This window comes from Coregonus lavaretus (assembly GCF_964263955.1).
Source record: "Coregonus lavaretus genome assembly, contig: HAP1_SCAFFOLD_541, whole genome shotgun sequence".
In the NCBI taxonomy this organism is placed as follows: domain Eukaryota; kingdom Metazoa; phylum Chordata; class Actinopteri; order Salmoniformes; family Salmonidae; genus Coregonus; species Coregonus lavaretus.
In genome coordinates this window covers 266,090-291,425 of record NW_028164151.1, presented here as the reverse complement: position 1 = coordinate 291,425, position 25,336 = coordinate 266,090, and positions in this window count along the sequence as shown.

Sequence of the window (25,336 nt, the reverse complement as noted above, 5' to 3'; positions counted from 1 at the left end):
AGTCTGTGGACTAAGACACTTCTTCACCTAATCTGAAGCCGCTGAGGCCTGTCTCCTAGTCTGTGGACTAAGACACTTCTTCACCTAATCTGAAGACGCTGAGGCCTGTCTCCTAGTCTGTGGACTAAGACACTTCTTCACCTAATCTGAAGACGCTGAGGCCTGTCTCCTAGTCTGTGGACTAAGACACTACTTCACCTAATCTGAAGATGCTGAGGCCTGTCTCCTAGTCTGTGGACTAAGACACTTCTTCACCTAATCTGAAGACGCTGAGGCCTGTCTCCTAGTCTGTGGACTAAGACACTACTTCACCTAATCTGAAGATGCTGAGGCCTGTCTCCTAGTCTGTGGACTAAGACACTTCTTCACCTAATCTGAAGATGCTGAGGCCTGTCTCCTAGTCTGTGGACTAAAACACTTCTTCACCTAATCTGAAGACGCTGAGGCCTGTCTCCTAGTCTGTGGACAAAGACACTTCTTCACCTAATCTGAAGACGCTGAGGCCTGTCTCCTAGTCTGTGGACTAATACACTTCTTCACCTAGGAATGTATTTTGTGTGTCTTCACCTGATCTGAATATGCTACAGCATGAAGCTGGCTAGACAAAGACACTTCTTCACCTCGTCAAGCCAGTGCTACGGCATGAAGCTGGCTAGTCAAAAACACTTCTTCACCTCGTCAAGCCAGTGCTACAGCATGAAGCTGGCTAGACAAAGACACTTCTTCACCTTGTCAAGCCAGTGCTACGGCATGAAGCTGGCTAGACAAAGACACTTCTTCACCTCGTCAAGCCAGTGCTACGGCATGAAGCTGGCTAGACAAAGACACTTCTTCACCTCGTGAAGCCAGTGCTACGGCATGAAGCTGGCTAGTCAAAGACACACCACCACGTTGACATCTTGACCTTCCTTAGATCCTTTATGGGATTGCAACTCACTCTGTCTGAAGGAAGGAAGGGAGGAAATGGCCTCACTAAAGGTGATAGCTGAGAGGGCAGAGAAGGCACGTGACATCATCGACATGGTGTTGAGAAAAGGAACTGAGTCATGTTCCAGGATGATCAACCTTCTTGGGGATCTGGACCCCTATCTTTGGTCACAGCTTCAGATCTAAAGTTGTAGCCAACCCCTGGGTGTGGGGAGACCAGGCAGAATAGACAGGCAGGGTGGTTCAACATGTTCTTGGTGTCTGTTGCTTTAATTCAGGCTCCTAAAAATGTACAGAAAATGTCAATCAAACATGACCACTATAAAAGCAATAAACTAACCAAAGGTCCAGCCACACAGCCTCTTCTAGCAGGAGGATCAGTTAGTCCTCCACTAGGTACCTAGCTGGACCCCTATCTAGCAGGAGGGTCAGTTAGTCCTCCACTAGGTACCTAGGTATGGACCCCTATCTAGCAGGAGGGTCAGTTAGTCCTCCACTAGGTACCTAGGTATGGACCCCTATCTAGCAGGAGGGTCAGTTAGTCCTCCACTAGGTACCTAGCTGGACCCCTATCTAGCAGGAGGGTCAGTTAGTCCTCCACTAGGTACCTAGCTGGACCCCTATCTAGCAGGAGGGTCAGTTAGTCCTCCACTAGGTACCTAGCTGGACCCCTATCTAGCAGGAGGGTCAGTTAGTCCTCCACTAGGTACCTAGCTGGACCCCTATCTAGCAGGAGGGTCAGTTAGTCCTCCACTAGGTACCTAGCTGGACCCCTATCTAGCAGGAGGGTCAGTTAGTCCTCCACTAGGTACCTAGGTATGGACCCCTATCTAGCAGGAGGATCAGTTAGTCCTCCACTAGGTACCTAGGTATGGACCCCTATCTAGAAGGAGGATCAGTTAGTCCTCCACTAGGTACCTAGCTGGACCCCTATCTAGCAGGAGGGTCGGTTAGTCCTCCACTAGGTACCTAGCTGGACCCCTATCTAGCAGGAGGGTCAGTTAGTCCTCCACTAGGTACCTAGCTGGACCCCTATCTAGCAGGAGGGTCAGTTAGTCCTCCACTAGGTACCTAGCTGGACCCCTATCTAGCAGGAGGGTCAGTTAGTCCTCCACTAGGTACCTAGCTGGACCCCTATCTAGCAGGAGGATCAGTTAGTCCTCCACTAGGTACCTAGGTATGGACCCCTATCTAGCAGGAGGGTCAGTTAGTCCTCCACTAGGTACCTAGCTGGACCCCTATCTAGCAGGAGGGTCAGTTAGTCCTCCACTAGGTACCTAGCTGGACCCCTATCTTGCAGGAGGGTCAGTTAGTCCTCCACTAGGTACCTAGCTGGACCCCTATCTAGCAGGAGGGTCAGTTAGTCCTCCACTAGGTACCTAGCTGGACCCCTATCTAGCAGGAGGATCAGTTAGTCCTCCACTAGGTACCTAGGTATGGACCCCTATCTAGCAGGAGGGTCAGTTAGTCCTCCACTAGGTACCTAGCTGGACCCCTATCTAGCAAGAGGGACAGTTAGTCCTCCACTAGGTACCTAGCTGGACCCCTATCTAGCAGGAGGGTCAGTTAGTCCTCCACTAGGTACCTAGGTATGGACCCCTATCTAGCAGGAGGGTCAGTTAGTCCTCCACTAGGTACCTAGCTGGACCCCTATCTAGCAGAACATGTTGATACAACTCTGTCTCTCTCTCACACCAACACACCTACCTACCTGATGTCTGTGTATTTTAAACTTTAGATTTTAAATTTCATTGTATACGCATTGTAAACATGTATTGTATACACATTGTAAACATGTATTGTGATGTTATTGGAATTTACTTACTGTATTTGCATACTCACTGTGAATGTGTCCGGGAAAATGGCTCTGAGAATTTGGCATTCAACTTAAAACCACAGAAATGTATTTTATGAATATATTGTACAGTGTTGGCCTGATAGAGGTTAATGAGAGGGGCTGGATATCAACACAACCACCTCAGTCTATCAGCAGTTTTCTCAGTGAGAGCACATTGACCATTAACAGACATAAGGAGCTGTTCAACCTCTCACCCCTTTACCAATGACTTGAGAGTGGCTGAAGGACATATAAGGAGCTGTTCAACCTCTCACCCCTTTACCAATGACTTGAGAGTGGCTGAAGGACATATAAGGAGCTGTTCAACCTCTCTCCCCTTTACCAATGACTTGAGAGTGGCTGAAGGACATATAAGGAGCTGTTCAACCTCTCTCCCCTTTACCAATGACTTGAGAGTGGCTGAAGGACATATGGAGCTGTTCAACCTCTCACCCCTTTACCAATGACTTGAGAGGCTAAAGGACATATAAGGAGCTGTTCAACCTCTCACCCCTTTACCAATGACTTGAGAGTGGCTGAAGGACATATAAGGAGCTGTTCAACCTCTCACCCCTTTACCAATGACTTGAGAGTGGCTGAAGGACATATAAGGAGCTGTTCAACCTCTCACCCCTTTACCAATGACTTGAGAGTGGCTGAAGGACATATAAGGAGCTGTTCAACCTCTCTCCCCTTTACCAATGACTTGAGAGTGGCTGAAGGACATATAAGGAGCTGTTCAACCTCTCTCCCCTTTACCAATGACTTGAGAGTGGCTGAAGGACATATAAGGAGCTGTTCAACCTCTCACCCCTTTACCAATGACTTGAGAGGCTAAAGGACATATAAGGAGCTGTTCAACCTCTCACCCCTTTACCAATGACTTGAGAGTGGCTGAAGGACATATAAGGAGCTGTTCAACCTCTCACCCCTTTACCAATGACTTGAGAGTGGCTGAAGGACATATAAGGAGCTGTTCAACCTCTCACCCCTTTACCAATGACTTGAGAGTGGCTGAAGGACATATAAGGAGCTGTTCAACCTCTCTCCCCTTTACCAATGACTTGAGAGTGGCTGAAGGACATATAAGGAGCTGTTCAACCTCTCTCCCCTTTACCAATGACTTGAGAGTGGCTGAAGGACATATAAGGAGCTGTTCAACCTCTCTCCCCTTTACCAATGACTTGAGAGTGGCTGAAGGACATATAAGGAGCTGTGCAACCTCTCACCCCTTTACCAATGACTTGAGAGTGGCTGAAGGACATATAAGGAGCTGTTCAACCTCTCTCCCCTTTACCAATGACTTGAGAGTGGCTGAAGAACATATAAGGAGCTGTTCAACCTCTCTCCCCTTTACCAATGACTTGAGAGTGGCTGAAGAACATATAAGGAGCTGTTCAACCTCTCTCCCCTTTACCAATGACTTGAGAGTGGCTGAAGGACATATAAGGAGCTGTTCAACCTCTCACCCCTTTACCAATGACTTGAGAGTGGCTGAAGGACATATAAGGAGCTGTTCAACCTCTCTCCCCTTTACCAATGACTTGAGAGTAGCTGAAGGACATATAAGGAGCTGTTCAACCTCTCTCCCCTTTACCAATGACTTGAGAGTGGCTGAAGGACATATAAGGAGCTGTTCAACCTCTCACCCCTTTACCAATGACTTGAGAGTGGCTGAAGGACATATAAGGAGCTGTTCAACCTCTCTCCCCTTTACCAATGACTTGAGAGTGGCTGAAGGACATATAAGGAGCTGTTCAACCTCTCACCCCTTTACCAATGACTTGAGAGTGGCTGAAGGACATATAAGGAGCTGTTCAACCTCTCTCCCCTTTACCAATGACTTGAGAGTAGCTGAAGGACATATAAGGAGCTGTTCAACCTCTCTCCCCTTTACCAATGACTTGAGAGTGGCTGAAGGACATATAAGGAGCTGCTCAACCTCTCACCCCTTTACCAATGACTTGAGAGTGGCTGAAGGACATATAAGGAGCTGTTCAACCTCTCTCCCCTTTACCAATGACTTGAGAGTGGCTGAAGGACATATAAGGAGCTGTTCAACCTCTCTCCCCTTTACCAATGACTTGAGAGTGGCTGAAGAACATATAAGGAGCTGTTCAACCTCTCTCCCCTTTACCAATGACTTGAGAGTGGCTGAAGGACATATAAGGAGCTGTTCAACCTCTCTCCCCTTTACCAATGACTTGAGAGTGGCTGAAGGACCAATCAGCCCCCATCTATACACAATGTTTTACTAAATGTTTTATAACGTTGTATTTTTCTATGTGTATCTACCTGCCCAGGGACTACAGCTAAATCTGGCACATTTACAGAAATGTTGATTGATGTGCAGTATCCCTGTCAAATACATGTTGTACATGTCAATTAAAAGGAATGTATTGTGACTTAGAATGTTGTTTAACAATATGGAAAAAAGCAATAAAGTCAACCGCCTTTATAGCACAAATAATATTATAGCACTGACATTTGTTAACAGCATTGAAAGTAATGATTACTAGACAGTTGTCATGGTAACAGCAGTAATACAAATAACATTATTTATGATGCTACTATTAATAATAATAATAATATTATTATAATAATAAAATTATTATAATAATCAATTTTGGAAAACACTTTAAAATCCCATCGTTAATTAGATTAGATTAGTTTATTAGTCACATGGAGAGGGACGCAAAATCTTGTGCTCTGGGCTCCAACAGCGCAGGTCAAAATAAATCAAATCAAATCAAGAGAAGTGAATGAGACAATCTAAAGATGATAATAATATGTAGACATTTACAACTGGGTGGTGGGGGCAGGGTAAGAGTCTGTTGGGTGGTGGGGGCAGGGTAAGAGTCTGTTGGGTGGTGGGGGCAGGGTAAGAGTCTGTTGGGTGGTGGGGGAAGGGTAAGAGTCTGTTGGGTGGTGGGGGCAGGGTAAGAGTCTGTTGGGTGGTGGTGGGGGCAGGGTAAGAGTCTGTTGGGTGGTGGGGGCAGGGTAAGAGTCTGTTGGGTGGTGGGGGCAGGGTAAGAGTCTGCTGGGTGGGGGGGCAGGGTAAGAGTCTGTTGGGTGGGTGGGGGCAGGGTAAGAGTGTTGGGTGGTGGGGGCAGGGTAAGAGTCCGTTGGGTGGTGGTGGGGGCAGGGTAAGAGTCCGTTGGGTGGTGGTGGGGGCAGGGTAAGAGTCTGTTGGGTGGTGGGGGCAGGGTAAGAGTCTGTTGGGTGGTGGGGGCAGGGTAAGAGTCTGTTGGGTGGGTGGGGGCAGGGTAAGAGTCCGTTGGGTGGTGGGGGCAGGGTAAGAGTCTGTTGGGTGGTGGGTGGTGGTGGGGGCAGGGTAAGAGTCCGTTGGGTGGTGGTGGGGGCAGGGTAAGAGTCCGTTGGGTGGTGGGGGCAGGGTAAGAGTCTGTTGGGTGGTGGGGGCAGGGTAAGAGTCTGTTGGGTGGGTGGGGGCAGGGTAAGAGTGTTGGGTGGTGGGGGCAGGGTAAGAGTCCGTTGGGTGGTGGTGGGGGCAGGGTAAGAGTCCGTTGGGTGGTGGTGGGGGCAGGGTAAGAGTCTGTTGGGTGGTGGGGGCAGGGTAAGAGTCTGTTGGGTGGGGGCAGGGTAAGAGTCTGTTGGGTGGGGGGGGCAGGGTAAGAGTGTTGGGTGGTGGGGGCAGGGTAAGAGTCCGTTGGGTGGTGGTGGGGGCAGGGTAAGAGTCCGTTGGGTGGTGGTGGGGGCAGGGTAAGAGTCTGTTGGGTGGTGGGGGGGCAGGGTAAGAGTCTGTTGGGTGGTGGTGGGGGCAGGGTAAGAGTCTGTTGGCTGGTGGGGGCAGGGTAAGAGTCTGTTGGCTGGTGGGGGCAGGGTAAGAGTCTGTTGGGTGGGGGCAGGGTAAGAGTCTGTTGGGTGGGGGGGGCAGGGTAAGAGTGTTGGGTGGTGGGGGCAGGGTAAGAGTCTGTTGGGTGGTGGTGGGGGCAGGGTAAGAGTCTGTTGGGTGGTGGGGGCAGGGTAAGAGTCTGTTGGGTGGTGGGGGCAGGGTAAGAGTCTGTTGGGTGGGGGGGCAGGGTAAGAGTATGTTGGGTGGGGGGGGGGCAGGGTAAGAGTCTGGGTGGTGGGGGCAGGGTAAGAGTCTGTTGGGTGGTGAGGGCAGGGTAAGAGTATGTTGGATGGTGGTGGCAGGGTAAGAGTATGTTGGATGGTGGTGGGGGCAGGGTAAGAGTCTGTTGGGTGGTGGGGGGGGCAGGGTAAGAGTCTGTTGGGGGGTGGGGGCAGGGTAAGAGTATGTTGGGTGGGTGGGGGCAGGGTAAGAGTCTGTTGGGTGGTGGGGGCAGGGTAAGAGTCTGTTGGGTGGTGGTGGCAGGGTAAGAGTCTGTTGGGTGGTGGGGGCAGGGTAAGAGTCTGTTGGGTGGTGGGGGCAGGGTAAGAGTCTGTTGGGTGGTGGGGGCAGGGTAAGAGTCTGTTGGTTGGTGGGGGGCAGGGTAAGAGTCTGTTGGGTGGGGGGGGGCAGGGTAAGAGTCTGTTGGGTGGTGGGGGCAGGGTAAGAGTCTGTTGGGTGGTGGGGGCAGGGTAAGATTCTGTTGGGTGGTGGTGGGGGCAGGGTAAGAGTCTGTTGGGTGGTGGTGGGGGCAGGGTAAGAGTCTGTTGGCTGGTGGGGGCAGGGTAAGAGTCTGTTGGGTGGTGGGGGCAGGGTAAGAGTCTGTTGGGTGGTGGGGGCAGGGTAAGAGTCTGTTGGTTGGTGGGGGGCAGGGTAAGAGTCTGTTGGGTGGGGGGGGGCAGGGTAAGAGTCTGTTGGGTGGTGGGGGCAGGGTAAGAGTCTGTTGGGTGGTGGGGGCAGGGTAAGATTCTGTTGGGTGGTGGTGGGGGCAGGGTAAGAGTCTGTTGGGTGGTGGTGGGGGCAGGGTAAGAGTCTGTTGGCTGGTGGGGGCAGGGTAAGAGTCCGTTGGAATGTAAATCCAACTATCTAGTAATCATTACTTCCTCGTTTACCCTACCCTTATTAATAGTAGCATTATAAATAATGTTTTACTGCTGTTACCATGACAACTATCTAGTAATCATCACTTCCTCATTTACCCTGTCCTGTTGTGTTCTAAAATACTATTCTGATACAACCCCCCAAACAATACTAATACGTTTCTTATTAAACTTTATTTTCTAGTTTATTTTATGCACTTTGTTATTATTCATTACATCATTTATCAATCATACATAGGCGCTAATCTGTACGTAAACCATGCAAGGGATCATTTCCACGCAAAGTGTGAGATTTATCAATATAAATGTTGGCTTGAGTGTTCAGCCCCATGACCACGATCAGTGCCAAGTGGTGGAATAAGGGAACTGCTTGTCAAGCGTAGAACGGGGAAAATATACTGTATGTTGAAAATGGGTTTTATTGTGAGAGTAATAATGACATTATTTGATTTATTTAATTATATTGACATTGTGAATTCATGCAACGTCTTGACAGGTTAAATATAATTGACCACATCGGTGCATTTGTAACGATAATAATCCATATAAAGTACAGTAATTTGTTAAATTAGAGGTACGTGTGAAAGTGAAACTATTTTGTAAATCCTATAAAAGACTGAGATAATGGAAATCCAATGAGAGATGGCTGATCTGCTCTGTTGGAAGATCTGGCACCGCTGCATTTCACAGAGAGCACGTTTTTAGAGACAGGTGGGACTTTTTTAGCAGAAAGTACAGATTGGCTCATCAGATATCGTTTCCCAAAACCAATCTTATATGATCTTTACGAGGATTTAAGACCTACTTTAGAAAGGCAAACCCATGCCATTCGGGTGCACGTCAAAGTGTTATCCATCCTCGGGTTTTTGGCAACGTGCACTTTTCAGCCGGAGCTTTCCGATCGGCCAGCGGCATCTCACATCCCTCGATGAGCCAATGTTTTGGATGCAATCATCAGCAAAACGTACTGTAACATACAATTTCCACCATCGCGCAACAGGTTAAGAGGGGTTTCTTTGTCATCAATAGGTTCCCAAATACGAACGGAGAAATAGACGGCCCCCACATCGCCATAAAAGCACCATCCCAAAACGAGTTCAACTAGGCTATGTGAACAGAGAAGGCTTCTACTCTTAATGAGCAGGTGATAGGTGATGTTATGTGCAAAAGACGCTACTGAATGTGGTGGCCAGGTGGAAAGCACGACTTGTTCATTCAGCAGAACCTTTTGGTTGTATTAAATATCTGACACTAGCACCTCTATTTCGGTCTAGGAAAAGCTTTTTCTTAGCTGTTGTTGTTTCATTTCATTGTAAGGCTTTGTACATTCCCCACGGGCTTTAAATGGATGATTTTTACCATATCTGCTTAATTAGGGGCGTTTCTAAATGCTAAATAGCCAAAGTAATACACAAGAACTGAGGCTGAGAACAACTGGTATTTATCAATGGCGACCTCCTACGTTTGCGTCATATGATTGGTTGATACATCACACTTTTTCTATGCATACCAACAAAATTGCGTTTATATGTTGTATTTTAAGATAGATGCTACACAATATTTATAAATTGATAAATGTGCATGTACAAAAATATTGAGATGTATAAACTTGGCGCATTCATGTTTGCAGTTATAAATCAGACCTGTTGTAAAACGGTGCCTGCATGAACTAGCGTTATGAAATACACCCATCATCAATCTTTTATGGTGACAATAACGCCCTTATTTGCTGTATACTTTGGAAGGATTGGAATTAGGCCAAGACAGTATATCTAAAGGAAATATCCATGGAGAACTTCAAATGTCTTTGGAGGTGTTGGCAGAATGTTTTATTTTACAGTGACATTTGCTGTAGGCCTTTCTGACCGTTCTGAAAGACAAAAACACTTGCAAAATAGTTGTGGACCTGTAAACAGATCGTTTGAATGCAGTAATGTTTCGCATTCACTTTTTCCCGAAACTAAATATGCTTCCCTGCCCACAAATTCTGAAACATTGTCTACTCGAAAAAATAAAAATAAACTAGAGTTTATTGGTAGCCTACACACTTCAATACAAAAGATCATCTGTCTGTTCACCTGTTCCATTCTGCTGTATGTTATAAACCACGCCGCGCACCCTGTCATCTGCATAGAGCAAACACTTTAAATAATAGCCTCTCTGATAGGCCCAATTAAATGAGAAATGCGCATGGTCATTTGTTGTATGGCTACATCGGGAATATGAACTCATCATGGCCAGAAAAGGTGAGGAATTTATTATGCAATGATTATGATAATGTATTATGTTTGTAAATGAAATATTGTCTACGCAAGAAATGTCACATTACATCATTCAGACGTCGCCTACAAACGACAACGGAAAAGGTGAATCGTCTGTTCTAACGTTAAACTGCGCTTCGGATCGGATCGCATAGAGCAAAATAGGCTGCTGGAAATACTGTAGCTGATCTATTTACTACTGTGAAGTGGGTCCTATTAAATGAGAGATGGGACGAATGGCAGCCAATCCGAACTTGTTGTAGGCCTATAAGCTATTTTTGCGAGTATAGGCTAATTTCTGCAATAACAGGAAATGTATGCCTATTTCTAATTATTTTAGAATTTAAAGATAAATGGATTTTCACTAGCAGCAAATGATTGCATCTTGTTATTATATTTAGCTAGGCCTACCTGTTATTTTGTTCTGAATAAGAGTCTCGTCATATATTCCCCATCTGCACAAAGCTACTAGGCTACTTTTGCCTTCTTAATATGCAAGACTTCAACCACTAGAAACTGTGCGCACGCATGGTCTAAAGTTTGCAGCAAATTCTCAGGTCAAGTTCCGTTTTTATAAATGACAACATTTGCGTGAAAAGTGGCACATGCATGTTTTGTGGCATATTTTGTGTGTAGGCAACGTTTATAAATGAGACCCCTGGTATTTTGCATAGAGCAAAATACTTGAAATAGCTTATCTTTACTGCTGTGAAGTGGGTCCAATTACAGTTTTTTTCAATTGTTTAAGCACAATTTTGAAAACAGGGCCCGGTTTGTCAAAACACTCGACACAATTAGCACAACCCTACACCAAAGTAGCACAACACTTCAGATCATTTGCAAAATGGAACACTTTTGTCAAAACTATACACGACTTCATAAAAACAATATTTTGTTACCATACGAAACACACACATTTCATATGACTTCAATCTTTTTGAACCAGTTACACACTGCTGTTGCTAACCTAAAACACTTTTAGCAAGTCTAATTCTCAGTGATTAGAGTACTGTAAATGAAGTACACAGAGAATGTGCAACTATACAAACACTACACAAGACCAATGCTGCAGACTGAGGAAAATATCATTTATTTCTCTCCATATACTCAAATCAGTCAACATGTCAACATGGAGAATCACAACAAAACATGTCCCAGTTTTCATGCTACTACAGTAGTGTGCATAACACTGTTAGCTCAGTAAACAGACAAACGTAAAACACTGTATCCAGTACAGGTTACAATTACAGTAAATAACAACAAACATATATATATATATATATATACAATTCTGTGTCTGATGTATACAAGTGTGTTTAGTGTTTTGCAAATCACTGTGTGTAATGTTTTGCAAATAGTGTGAAGCTGACAATGTGCTTACTTACAGTTGTGCAAATCTAGCCTTGTGTTTTGCTCCTTGAGTGTAAGGTTTTGCTAATTGTGGGAAAAGTTTAATTTTAGTGTGTAAGCAATCATAAAAAACTGTAAACGAGAGATGGGACGAATGGTAACCTGGACGGTCTATATGCTACCTCGTGAGTATGAAACCATCACAGAAAAGGTGAGGAATTTATTATGCAATGATCATGGAAACGAAATAAATAATAGCCTAGGAAATATCTGTCTATTTGTAATTATCTAACGGCAAATGATTGCATCTTGTTATTAACCTTTTTATTGTTATGAATAAGCGTGTCCATCATATCCCACATTTACACTAAATACTAATCTACTTGTGGTCCTCTGTAGCTCAGCTGGTAGAGCACGGCGCTTGTAACGCCAAGGTAGTGGGTTCGATCCCCGGGACCACCCATACACAAAAATGTATGCACACATGACTGTAAGTCGCTTTGGATAAAAGCGTCTGCTAAATGGCATATTATTATTATTATTATACTTGCCTTCCTGCAACGAAATATATGCCTATTTCTAATGATTTTAGAATGTAAAGATGAATTGATTTTCACTAACGGCAAATGATTGCATCTTGTTATTAACCTTTTATTGTTATGAATAAGCGTGTCCATCATATCCCACATTTCCACAAAATACTAATCTACTTGCCTTCCTGCAATGCAATACTTCAACCGCTAGAAACTGTGAATACGCATGGTCTAAAGTTAGCGGGAAGGTGAGTGTGTGTCTGTGTGTCTGTGTGTCTGTCTGTCTGTCTGTCTTCTGTCTGTCTGTCTTCACATATTTCTATATTTCTTAATTCCATTCTTCTACTTTTAGATTTGTGTGTATTGTTGTGTATTGTCAGATACTACTGCACTGTTGGAGCTAGGAACACAAGTATTTCACTACACCCACAATAACATCTGCTAAATATGTTTATGCGACCAATAACATTTGATTTGATTTAAATGGCCCCTGTGTGTGAGAATTCATCATTGAAAAATATATTGAGAAAGGTTGGTAAACCAATACATAGTCAGGGTTGGGGTCAATTCCATTAAAATGTCAGTCAATTCAGGAAGTAGACTGAAATTCTAATTCCAATTCTCCTCAATGCTTTTCAATGAAGACAATTTGGATTTGGAATTTGGTTTCCTTTCTGACTGGACTGGAATTCAAATGGAAGTGACTCCAACCATGTACATAGTCACTATGAAAATATAGACCTTAATGATATTTTTAGTAAAAGTGAAATATTGTTTTTATTATTCTGTAGTGTTTAAATCTCTCTGTGTGTGTGTCTGTGTTTGTGTATATGCTTTTGTGTGTGTGTGTGTGTATGTGTGTGTGTGAGAATTGGTGAGATAATTAATAAATAATGAGTTAATTTGTATCTCATTATTCTAGGTCAGTGTATTCCAACCTCTCCTCTGGGATCCCTAAGGATCACATTAGTTGTTTTTGCCCTAATAATATAACAATATGCCATTTAGCAGACGCTTTTATCCAAAGCGACTTACAGTCATGCGTGCATAATTTTTTTTTTTGTGTATGGGTGATCCCGGGGATCGAACACACTACCTTGGCGTTACAAGCGCCGTGCTCTATCAGCTGAGCTACAGAGGACCTACAGAGGACCCTTGAAGTAACACACTTGATTCAACTAATGAACTAATTATCATCAAGCCTTTGATGAGTAGAATCAGATGTGTTGGTGCTAGGGCAAAAATATGTATTTAGTATTTATTAAAATGTTTATCTACCTGCCCAGGGACTACAGTTGGAAACTAGCTAGCTGGCTAAATCTGGCACATTCACAGAAATGTTGAATGATGTGCAGTATCACTGTCAATTACATTTTCAATAAATGAAATTAAAAGGAATGGAATGCATTTATGTGTGTGTGTGTTTCTGTGAATGTGTTTCGGTCGATCTCTGTGTGTGAATGTGTCTTTGATAAGTGTGATTAATTCAATGTAACTTCATATTATAAATAGTCCATTTTTAAATTCATATGCTATACATTACAATAAATAATTTTGGGGGGTTTGCAGAGTCATTGTATATCATTGGTTACCCATCCTATCATGTTACCACACAGATATGACCATCTAGCGTCCTTCTGCCAAACCTGGGTGTTGTCACAGGGCCCTCTCTTGGTAACACCTGCAAAACATCACTAAATCAAATCCTGAAATAAAAATCCACTTTCACTAGATAAGGGCTGAATACTTGCATTAAGTTTATGAAGACTTTACATGACATAAATATATACTATAAACCTATACGTGGTGAACCCGCCCACTGTGTTGAAATAGGAAGTACATTTATAAGGAAATAGAGAAAGAAATAGACACTATCGGTCGAAGAAAAATGCTTCTGAGGTTTGTAGCGTTCTTTTACAATTTGATGTAGAAAAGTGTTTTGTAAAAGTTAGGCCATCGCAGAGAGAGGTGATTTAGGGGGTAAGACATCCGCAGAATTGGTAAGTTATTAAAATACTGATTTCAACATCGATCATTTTAGGCTTACTTACATTGTCGCTGATTCTGTAGCTCAGTTGGTAGAGCATGGCGCTTGCAACGCCAGGGTTGTGGGTTCGATTCCCACGAAAAGCCAGTATGAAAAATGTATGCACTCACTAACTGTAAGTCGCGTCTGCTAAATGACTAAAATGTAAATGTGAAAATATTGATTAGCCTAGTCAATATGAATCAATGTTATATTGTAGGGTATGGGCGATTGACTGCTCATGATTATTATCTTTGCGCTCTTTCAATTACTGGAGAAAGCGGTGTATCAGGTAAACTAGTTTCTTTGAAAAAAAAGTCCATCTAGTCAATTAGGCCAAGTAAAAGTGACGAGCAGCAACGGGCATTGAAAAGTTTTTTTTTCTTCCTGAGTTCCAAGTTGTTGATTTGACCGCACTGAAGTCGAAAGTTGGAGAGTTCCCAGTTGATTTGACCGCACTGAAGTCGAAAGTCGGAGAGTTCCCAGTAGTTTTGACCGCACTGAAGTCGAAAGTCGGAGAGTTCCCAGTTGTTTTGAACGCGGCATTAGGTTGAGAAAGATTTGAAAAAAAAAAAACTCAGTTGGGAGAGTACAAGTCTCCCTTTCAAGTTGTGTGCAGGAAGACATAATGAATGGCGCCAGGGGAAAGACACACAAACAAAGCCCAAGACAATAAGTAAGGAAGTACGTTTTTCCCAAGGAAGAGAAAAGCTGAGAAGGCCATGGACACTCCCTACCAAAAGAGCGTCACACTCTTTCACAGGCAGGAATGGACCGCATGCAGAGGACATGCGAAAAGCTATGTTTGCCAAACAGTGTGGAGTGAGATATACTACATGACCATCCGCCCACTGTGTTTAAATAGGAAGTACATTTATAAGGAAATAGAGAAAGAAATGGACACTATCGGTCGAAGAAAAATGCTTCTGAGGTTTGTAGCGTTCTTTTACAATTTGATGTAGAAAAGTGTTTTGTAAAAGTTAGGCCATCGCAGAGAGAGGTGATTTAGGGGGTAAGACATCCGCAGAATTGTTAAGTTATTAAAATACTGATTTCAACGTTCAATATGGATCATTTTAGGCTTACTTACATAGTCGCTGGATCATATTGATTAGCCTAGTCAATATGAATCAATGTTATATTATAGGCCACAGGGCTATGAGGTAGGGTATGGGCGATTGACTGCACATGATCGTGATTATTATCTTTGCGCTCTTTCAATTACTGGAGAAAGCGGTGTATCAGGTAAGCTAGTTTCTTTGAAAATCTAGTCCATCTAGTCAATTAGGCCAAGTAAAAGTGACGTGCAGCAACGGGCATTGAAACGTTTTTTTTTCTTCCTGAGTTCCAAGTTGTTGTTTTGATGGCACTGAAGTCGAAAGTCGGAGAGTTTCAAGTTGTTTTGACCACACAGAAGTCGAAAGTCGGAGAGTTCCCAGTTGTTTTGAACGCGGCATTAGGTTGAGAAAGATTTGGAAAAAAAAAAAACTCAGTTGGGAGAGTACAAGTCTCCCTTTCAAGTTGTGTGCAGGAAGACATAATGAATGGCGCCAGGGGAAAGACACACAAACAAAGCCCAAGACAATAAGTAAGGAAGTACGTTTTTCCCAAGGAAGAGAAAAGCTGAGAAGGCCATGGACACTCCCTACCAAAAGAGCGTCACACTCTTTCACAGGCAGGAATGGACCGCATGCAGAGGACATGCGAAAAGCTATGTTTGCCAATCAGTGTGCAGTGAGATACACTACATGACCATACACTACTGCTCGTCCAACATCTCATTCCAAAATCATGGGCATTAATATGGAGTTGTTCCCCCCTTTGCTGCTATAACAGCCTCCACTCTTCTGGGAAAGCTTTCCACTAGATGTTGGAATAATGCTGTGGGGACTTGCTTCCATTCAGCCACAAGAGCATTAGTGAGGTCGGGCACTGATGTTGGGCGATTAGGCCTGGCTCGCAGTCGGCATTCCAATTCATCCCAAAGGTGTTCGATGTGTTTAAGGGCGCTGTGCAGACAAGTCAAGTTCTTCCACACAGATGACAACAAACCATTTCTGTATGGACCTCTCTTTGTGCACGGGGGCATTGCCATGCTGAAACAGGAAAGGGCCTTCCCCAAACTGTCGCCACAAATTTGGAAGCACAGAATCGTCTAGAATGTCATTGTATGCCGTAGCGTTAAGATTTCCCTTCACTGGAACTAAGGGACTTCGACCGAACCATGAAAAACAGCCCCAGACCATTATTCCTCCTCCACCAAACTTTACAGTTGGCACTATGCATTGGGGCAGGTAGCTTTCTCCTGGCATCCGCCAAACCCAAATTCTTCCGTCGGACTGCCAGATGGTGAAGCGTGATTCAACACTCCAGAGAACGCGTTTCCAATGCTCCAGAGTCCAATGGCGGCGAGCTTTACAGCACTCCATTAGAATGAGCCCTTCCTCCTATAGCTCCTCCCACCAGCCTCCTCTGCCGCAGACTACTGAAATAGGAAGTACATTTATAAGGAAGTATGGTTGAAGAAAAATGTTTTGAGGTTTGTAACGTTCATTTACAATTTAATGTAAAAAAGTGTTTTTGAGAAGTTAGACTATTATAGAGAGTTGATTTAGGGGGTAAAGCATCCGCAGAATTGTAAAGTTATACAATACTGATATCAACTTTCAAGAATAATCATTTTAGGTATATGTTGATTAATATATTGGTTAGCCTAATCAATATGATGTGATAGACTAGTAGGGCATTATTGTTATAAGCGATTGACAGCACATTATCATGATTACGCATGATCCCCAAGACGGTCAAAACTTTAATTTCTTTAACTTCCTGAAGGAAGACGTGCATTGGATTTCTTTGTAAAGCTGTCGCTAAAGAAACTAGTCCGTCTGGTCAAGTAAAAGTCACGTGCAACTATGGGCATAAAAACTAAACGATACGGGTTACTAAACGATACGGGTTACTAACCGATACGGGTTGGGAGCTACCTACATTTGTTCAATAGAAACTCTCGCTGTCGTCCAAAAACCCTTTCTGTTGCGAAATGTTTTGGTACGGTTTGGGAAGGTGTGCACTAATGAGTACAACCAGGCTCAATCAAACGTAGTTGCCAGACAAACCAATTTTTTTTCCATCTTTGGACATTTTCCTGCATAACAAAGCAATGCGTGTCACCTTGTAGGCTACTACTAAACCAGAACAAGAAACAGTGGTGTGTAGGCTGTATTCTCTTAAAGGGTTAGGAAGAAATACCTGTCAGCTATTTTAACTGGCTGTAATGTCTACTTGGTAAATGTTTTATAATGTCTACTACCGTCTTTCAATGTCAACTGGAAAGTCGATGTCTGTAATGTATTTTAGTTGTGTTTGGACCCCAGGAGTTATGGAGTCAGTTAATGGGGATCCAACCAGGTAGACTAGCTGTTGTTATGGAGTCAGCTAATGGGGATCCAACCAGGTAGACTAGCTGTTGTTATGGAGTCAGCTAATGGGGATCCAACCAGGTAGACTAGCTGTTGTTATGGAGTCAGCTAATGGGGATCCAACCAGGTAGACTAGCTGTTGTTATGGAGTCAGCTAATGGGGATCCAACCAGGTAGACTAGCTGTTGTTATGGAGTCAGCTAATGGGGATCCAACCAGGGAGACTAGCTGTTGTTATGGAGTCAGCTAATGGGGATCCAACCAGGTAAACTAGCTGTTGTTATGGAGTCAGGTAATGGGGATCCAACCAGGTAGACTAGCTGTTGTTATGGAGTCAGCTAATGGAGATCCAACCAGGTAGACTAGCTGTTGTTATGGAGTCAGCTAATGGGGATCCAACCAGGGAGACTAGCTGTTGTTATGGAGTCAGCTAATGGGGATCCAACCAGGTAAACTAGCTGTTGTTATGGAGTCAGCTAATGTGGATCCAACCAGGTAGACTAGCTGTTGTTATGGAGTCAGCTAATGGGGATCCAACCAGGTAGACTAGCTGTTGTTATGGAGTCAGTTAATGGAGATCCAACCAGGTAGACTAGCTGTTGTTATGGAGTCAGCTAATGGGGATCCAACCAGGTAGACTAGCTGTTGTTATGGAGTCAGCTAATGGGGATCCAACCAGGTAGACTAGCTGTTGTTATCGAGTCAGCTAATGGGTATCCAACCAGGGAGACTAGCTGTTGTTATGGAGTCAGCTAATGGGGATCCAACCAGGTAGACTAGCTGTTGTTATGGAGTCAGCTAATGGGGATCCTTTTAAAATCAAATAACAGATTGGGCTGTATTAATTGTTTGTGACTATGGACAGTAAAATAAAAAAAGTATCTTGTCACGTTGGCTAAGTAAAAGTGATATGCAACAAAAGGAAAATGAACTACCAGTAGTTTAAATGTAGGGCCAAATGTAGGGCTAGCTAGTTAGCGGTGCGCGCTAGTAGCGTTTTCAATCGGTAACGTCACTCGCTCTGAGACCTTGAAGTAGTTGTTTCCCTTTGCTCTGCAAGGGCCGCGGATTTTGTGGAGCGATGGGTAACGATGCTTCGAGGGTGACTGTTGTCATTGTGTGCAGAGGGTCCCTGGTTCGAGCCCAGGTAGAGGCTCGGAAAGGGACGGAAGCAGAACTGTTACATCAGCACACACCATTTGTCTTGATGAAAACCCCACCAGCCAGTGTACAGGTTGAGATAATCTGACCGCACCTCAAGTGAACTCAAGCAGTGGGTGTCTGCCTTTTCAGTAAACGGACCGAAACGGAGAGGGACCTACCTGAATTTGTCTAATAGAAACTCTAGTTTTTGTTGCAAAATGTTTTGCCACAGTTTTCTACAGTGTGCACTAGTGAAAACGACCAAGCTCAGCCACAATCAAACGTACTTGCCTTACGCCTCATGTCCACCAGATGGATCAAACTCTTTGCGTTCTGTAACGCTACGTTGGGGATGCCCCACTAGACTGTGGTGCGTTCTGTAACGCTACGTTGGGGATGCCCCACTAGGCTGTGGTGCGTTCTGTAACGCTACGTTGGGGATGCCCCACTAGGCTGTGGTGCGTTCTGTAACGCTACGTTGGGGATGCCCCACTAGGCTGTGGTGCGTTCTGTAACGCTACGTTGGGGATGCCCCACTAGGCTGTGGTGCGTTCTGTAACGCTACGTTGGGGATGCCCCACTAGGCTGTGGTGCGTTCTGTAACGCTACGTTGGGGATGCCCCACTAGGCTGTGGTGCGTTCTGTAACGCTACGTTGGGGATGCCCCACTAGGCTGTGGTGCGTTCTGTAACGCTACGTTGGGGATGCCCCACTAGGCTGTGGTGCGTTCTGTAACGCTACGTTGGGGATGCCCCACTAGGCTGTGGTGCGTTCTGTAACGCTACGTTGGGGATGCCCCACTAGGCTGTGGTGCGTTCTGTAACGCTACGTTGGGGATGCCCCACTAGGCTGTGGTGCGTTCTGTAACGCTACGTTGGGGATGCCCCACTAGGCTGTGGTGCGTTCTGTAACGCTACGTTGGGGATGCCCCACTAGGCTGTGGTGCGTTCTGTAACGCTACGTTGGGGATGCCCCACTAGGCTGTGGTGCGTTCTGTAACGCTACGTTGGGGATGCCCCACTAGGCTGTGGTGCGTTCTGTAACGCCACGTTGGGTGGTACAAACGGAAGTACACACACAGACTCCAACTAGCTTTTAGCTTTTAGCGAGTTTAAAAGCGAAGCACACGTGCGTCGTATGGAAAATGCTGACATCCGGCAAAACAAAACCTCATATGCATCTGGTGGACATCTGACATCATGCTGTGTTCATAACCAAGTGGGAAGGTGTCAGGAGAATTTTGTTATCTTTATGGTTGAAATCAAACACTTCTTAAATCTTTGAATAATTCCCAGAGGTGTAAATCTCTAGTTTAAATAAATTAAACAAAGACCCCTTATTGCAATGGTCAGTAGGTGTATTCATTGAGAGCGCTCTGAAAATCACACAATGCACAACGTCTTTTATACCTCTACTACGCCCCTAAGTGGGCCAATGAGAAAGCTCCTAGCCCATATTTAGGCAACTGTCACATTTCTCTGTAAGCTCTGCACAGCAACCTAGTCGTTTCTTCCTGTACTGGTTTCCGAAGGCAAAAATACTCTGTTGCTGGGCAGATATGCATCGTATACAGGTGGGGACATGCTTCTCAGTGTCTAGTTTCACATCCTGTTTCCTGTTATCGGTTTCACAGTTGCTTTCCGCTTGCATAGATCCAAAGATAAGCCAAAGCCCTGGTTTTACTTCTAACTAAGCTTAACACATTATTAGATTAGTCTTATTATTCAGTGGAGTGTAATAATTAGTCATTACCTAATTCTTCTATCAGAAGGTAGTTATTATCAGTTGTGCTTGTAAAGAAATTATAGTGTTCAAAAACCATATGAATATATTGCTTTTTATAAAATAATGTTGTTGTTACCAACAAAGGTTGGAATAATACAAGATTTGAGGAACAGAATCCAGGCAGTTATTATTCCAGTCACACATAAAACGCAACAAAGCTCCTATGCAAAGCCTTCACTCTGTCACTCAGAAACGTATTCCAGTGTCTGCCTGCCAGCTGAAAATCTGGAATGGGTACAATGGATGGAATGGAGTACAATGGATGGAATGGTATCAAACAGATGAAAACCATGATGCCATTCCATTTACACCATTCCAGACATTATTATCAGCCGTCCTCCCCTCAGCATTTTGTTCCCCAGTGTCTTATTCCAGTGTCTGCCTGCCAGCTGAAAGTCTTTGCCAGTGTGCATAGTCTACTGTAGCGTGATTCAGAAATTAGGGAGAGAGAATTCATTACGGGAAAACGGATTCCCTTTTTCAATGCTAGTTAAGGATACTATGGTTATTAAGTTTCACATTAGATTTATTAACTACAAAAAGGTAAGACATTGTCGTATCGGGTGAATGGTGGCAATCATTGCTGATAAACAAAGGAGTCCGCTCATACTGAATCCTTGATCATAAGTTTATTCGTATCACAAGCTTTCAGCATGATTGACAGATGTCATGACATCCGGAGAACGGCGCCTCAGATTGGAGTGGCCGTTCTGCCTCTCTTTCGTTTAGCCCCTACTTATAAACAATGCAAAAAGATGGGCTCCCTCTTCTGGCCAATCACCAGTCTCCCCTGTCTACAACACTCTTCCTGTCTGTTGTATGTGGCGTTACACTAAAACATTCCTCTTGATACTAAAATGAACATTCTTTCAGTTCCACTTAAAAACATTTAACAAAGACATAATCCCAATACACGACAACATTTATTTTATTTTATTCTGGTGTCGCTCTGCACACACAAGCTTGCTAACTAACTAGCTAGCTAGCTAGCGCTGGTCCAACATTAGGTAAGCCAACTCTCTGAAGTTCAAAGACATTAAAAGTTCCTTTACAGAAGCCGGTCCACCGTATAAATAATTAATAGAGAGATTTCAGAGGTTTAAAAAAGGAACAGAAATGAACAATATAAACCGTTACTTTTTTTTGGTTTGAACCGGTTCAGAACTTAATTTAGCTGGTCTGAAGAGTGAACAAAAAAAATAACGGTTCTGGTTGTTAGCGTAGAATCCCGTATTATCGGCATATTCAACAGCGTTTAAGAAATATATGACCTTCAACAGTGTTACCTTGTGATCAAGCCTTCAATGTTATGTGGTTATTGGTGTTGTAAAAATGTTAGCTAACGGGTTAGCAATTAGCAAGTTTGACATTTCATTTGAAATATTACTGTTATCTGCTTTTGATAAGCGGTTTAGAAAAAAAATACGTCCCGTATTATCTGTATACGGCCCCCAGTTATTGGGCACCTTACTATTTTGTTCAATTACAAGATATATCCGTTTAATTTTGTTGAAAAAAGAGACACCAACCACGTACCCGAAGTGTTTACTAGATAGTTGGCTAGTCTTCCGGTAAAAAATTATGATTTGCCTGTCAACTTTTCATTGCGTAGCCCGGTGCGCCCTCTTGTGGACTCTTAAAAAATGGTTATTCACCAACATATCCAGTGTTGTAACCAAATGAAATATGAGTATTAATAATTTACATCAAATACACTTTAATTTCAGTTATGTGCATTAACATAAAACAATGAAAACACTGTTGGAGTTTGTGTTGCAGAGGTGCACTTGGAAAGTAAAGGAAGAAATACACAAGATGGGTTCAATAAATATATATATTATATTTTAGACATTTATTTTTTTGAACAAATAAATAATTTCATATGAACACAAACAAAACAAACAATTAAATCTCGACCTCCATCCCTATATTGTCACAAAAATCACAATAAAAATCCAGCTCCACCGCTACCTCTGGATCCCACTGCGCACACCTGCAAAAGTCACAGCACACCCATGGCACCTCGGATCTACACTCCTGAGAGGAGCTTGCAGGCGGATCACGCTCCCCGCAGCAAGCACAGCAGGTGGTGTCTTCTTTTATAAAAAATAAAATAATAATACAAATTGATTAATATGGTTTTGCAAAATGTAGAAGTTCTTCAACAACAATAGTAATTGATACAACTGAGAGAGCGAGAAAAACAGATTATGAAGTACCTGAGAGTGGTGCCATGGGTGGTGTGACCGATGTGACCGGTGTAGCTTTTCTCTTCCTGTTCTGTGCTGCAGTTTGAGAAAAAGTAGTGTTAGACAGAGCATGTTGCATCAAAACCCTTTTCAACTTTTTTACATCAATACCTCTGGAGGAAGCTGCAGAGGTTTTGGAGGAGGCGGAGATGACTAGAGGGCTGGTGCTATGGACTGTAGATATATATATATATATATTTTACATTGCTGTTTTATAAAACAGATAACAAACAGTCATTTTTTCGTAATTTAACATGTGTTTACCTGTTGAGGTGGTGGTATTCAAATTGCAGGGGGCAGGGACACCAGACGAGGCTGCTATGGTGGTGTGACCAGGGGAGACGGAGGAGGCAGTTGGTCCAGAGGAGGCCGTGTTGGTGGTGACAGACATGGGGGGTGGTGTGCATTGGGGTGGTGGTGGACAAAACCGCCGACGATAGGCTGAAGGGTCAAAAGGGAAGAGGCCACACTTCTTAAACCCTTCCACCACATAGCGCATGTCCTTGCATCGCTGGTACGAGTAGCGGAATACTCTGGCAAATTCTGATTTGTTTACCATGTAGGAGTGGTCAAAATGGCTATGGTATCAAGCTTGGGGGGGGCCTCCCAGTGTGTAGTGGCCACCGGGGAAACACTTGGGGTAGATGATAAACGGGGGGATGTCCTCCCCAGTTGCGTTGAAGCAGGCCAGCACTGTGATGTGCTCCTTGGTCCCCGGAGCCTGCTGGTACACGTGTTTTGCGCCCCGGGGAGCCAGCACTTTGTGCCTGCTCTGGTCGCTACGAAACCCAGACTCATCGCAGTTATAGATTTGTCTGGGTTTCTCCCTCAACCCACTCTCCTCCAAGTGCTTCTCATAAGAAGTGAAGAAGGTGTCCATCGTCGGACATGTGGCACACTCAGCTCTCCCCCTGTCCAGGGTGTCCGGCCTCCTCATGTTTAGGTTCTTGTGCCTCCTCCTGAACATTTCCCACCACCTCTTCCCCAGTGGTGGGATTGTTTCCCCTGGGTGCCGAAACCTACAATAGAATAGAATATATAATTGTCCATCCAGGATGAAAATGTTTGTTTTGGCATCACCATACACATCCACATTTACATCACACACATTGAGAACAGTCAGTCCACCAATCTACATACATAAACACATAGAACACCAAATACCTGCGTATTTTGTCGGCGTATTTCATCAGCCTCTGTCTGGTGAAGGGGAACCCATGGCTGGCGCAGTAGATACAGTACTGCACCAGAGACTTTTCATCCTCTGGTGCAAGCAATGTGGGTGGTCCACTGCGACAACCATGGGTCACCCGGCCGCTCAGCCTGTCCGCCAGGGTCTGCCGAGGTACACCATGCACCTTGGTAGATAAGAAAAGAAAACTGTTACTAGCAGATAAAATTCACATACACATGGTAATCTCCTAAAAACAAAAGATGCCTAACCTTGGCAGCCTGGCGGATAGACATCCCTGCCCCGCAGTCCTCCATGGCATGGAACATGTCCACCTCACTCCACTGCTTTCTCTTGGTTTTCTCCATGCTGCAGTGGTAAATACATGTAGCTAAATAACTTGGCATACTATACACATTTTAGAAAGATAACTCAATCTGAATATGTATAAACATTTACATTTCAAAGCTAAGGCATTGAAAGGTGATGAAAAGTTTTCACAATAACTGAAAGTGTACCCACGTTTTTTGTTTGATGTTATCTGTAATGAAAATTAGTGTCCCAATTAGTGTAATATTGATGCATACATTGTACCATTTAACTAAATACTGCCTCTATGTAGCTGTTGTAAGATGAAATATAGCCAACAGTGATAGGTGTCGAAAAGTTCATGGTTCAAAGTTCCAAATACATTTTTGCAGATTGTGCAAAACGCCTCCGTCAGAGGACTCCAATTTTGATATGGTAAAGCTTGACAACATGCAGCTGTTTTCGTGATATGTATTATCTAACACTTACAATTTCTTTCCTTTTTGCTTACTTAGCAGTTCTATCAACATTTAGCAACTAAGATAGCAACATTAGAAAATCCGTTAGCTATATTTCAGAGGTAAAAAGTTGGATATTAAATTAGGTGTGGTCTGTCGCACAGTCGAATTTTACAATATGCAGCGTGTTCCACAAAATGTGTACATATAACTTTTTTGAAAACTCTCAAAACCTAACTTAACTTACATAAATTGCACTGAAAATCGGTGGTCAGCTAGCTAAAAGGGTGTCGTTAGTCACAAAACTTACCGTTATTTTTCAGTCCATTTAAATGTTGAGCTCGAGGTGATTCAGTCCTCCAACCGCTAGAGAGTGTCCGAGCTTAGGGGGTGTCTGATGTTTGGGGAAAATTAGCTATATTTAACTGACGTGCTGTTATCGAGGTCATTTCATTTAGCAGGTGACGTTGTTGTGTGAACTCTGGAAAAGTCTTGTCATTATTAATGCTACTTCAACAATGTTCAGAAATATTGACTGTTCTGTTATTTCTTATTGTAGCTGAGTGAGCTGTGACTTACATCTAAAATGAGTCTCTCTGGGGAGAGAGAGGAGGGGACCACTGCCTCTAAAATGAGTCTCTCTGGGGAGAGAGAGGAGGAGACCACTGCCTCTAAAATGACTCAAGACACCAGTTCTAAGAGGTAAGAGATTACATGTAAAATATACAGTTCTCTTAAAGATATAAAACTAAAGGGAAAAGTTTTCCCAAATTACATCAAATGTAGTTCTACATCATTAATTTAAAAGTCCCCAAACCGATTTACCAATTGCAGACTGTAGCTTTATAAAGAAACATCAGGACTTCTATGAGTTCAGCTATACAGTTGTTGAAATGATGTAGATGAGGTACTGAT